The following is a 1,456-nucleotide window of genomic DNA, read 5'->3' as shown; positions in this document are numbered from 1 at the left end:
GCCAAGTGGAAAGAACAGCAGGCCAGGCAGGCCAAAGTTGCAAAGATCAAAAAGGAGAAATTCCTCAGGCAGAATCTCCTCAAATTGACTCCTGATGCACTGGTGACAACACAGGCACAGCTGCAGAAATTGACTGACAAGTATGCCAAGCTGTCAGATCGCAAAAGCCTCAAGAGCAATTTCATCAAGCTGGCCACTAGTGCTGTTGATGATTACAACAAGAAGGCCGCACCCCCAGCACCAACTCCTCAGCCCTTAATTGAGGAGCCAACAGATGAATCTCCTCATGATGAGGAAACTCCTCAAGCTGAGGAAGTACACCAAGAACATCATATTGATGAACCGGCTATTGAAGAAATCATCATGGAAACTCCAACTGATGAATTTGCTGTAGCTGATGAGACTGCTCCTGATCCAGCTGCTTCATCAAAGCAGGCTGATGACTCTGTTCCAGCTGGTTCCTCAGTACCAGCTGAAGAATCTGTAGAGAGAACCCCTTCACCAAAAGCTTCAAAGGTGAAGAAGATGATTCCGTCTGCATCAGACGTGAAGAAAACCAGGGCTGCTGAAAAGGAAGCCAAAAAGAGAAAGGCCTCCTCAGCAGAAGAACAAACAGAGGCAAAGCGCCTCAAAGCACTTGAAGAATCTGCTCCTCTGGACCCTGTGCCCGTGAATGTCGCTCCTTCCTATGAGATGGTCATCATTGATGATCCAGCAAAAAAGGCAGATGAGGAAATGAAGGATGTCGCCCCTGAGGAACACACTGACGAGGAAATTCAGATAGACGTCAGTCCTCAACCTTTGATTCCTCAGAAAGAAAATGTTCAAGCATCAGTTGCACCAGCTGATGAGACTGCCTCTGCCACAAAGCCAACTGAGGAAAAACAAGCTGAAAATCCTCATGCTGACGAAATTCAACACTCTGAGCAGACTCCTCAAGATGAGGAACAGGCTGATCCGACTCCTCCAACTGAGAAAGAAGCAGAAATTCCTCAGCCTGAAGCACAGCCAGAGCAAGCTCCTCAGCCTGACGCCCAGCAAGCACTATCTCCTCAGCCTGAAGTACCAACTGCTGAAATTCCTCACCCTGAGGAAAATGCTGAGGAAAATGCATTCGTCGTGCTCAACCCAGAGACTGCCATTGTTGTCTCCCCTCCTATTCCTCAGCAAAATCTTCACCCAGTTCAGCGTCAGCCATTCTCCAAGCGTCCAAAGTTTCAAAAGGAAAATTTCTTTGAAGAACACATGTACTTCATCGGAGAGAATCCCTATGACAAGCCTCAAATGAGGCATCTGAAGTTTTGGACTAGGACTCAGATGAACTACTATGCTTCTGTGCTCTGTGGATGAAACAAGATATTCCAGCACATGCATATTCCTCATGTTGAGCTTGAAGCAATACCGTGCCTGGAGCCAGTCCTCAGTGTACTCCATGATGCAGGTTTACTCCCTATGT

This window comes from Hordeum vulgare, chromosome 2H (genome assembly GCF_904849725.1).
Source record: "Hordeum vulgare subsp. vulgare chromosome 2H, MorexV3_pseudomolecules_assembly, whole genome shotgun sequence".
Lineage (NCBI taxonomy): Eukaryota > Viridiplantae > Streptophyta > Magnoliopsida > Poales > Poaceae > Hordeum > Hordeum vulgare.
This window is presented reverse-complemented; position numbering follows the sequence as displayed.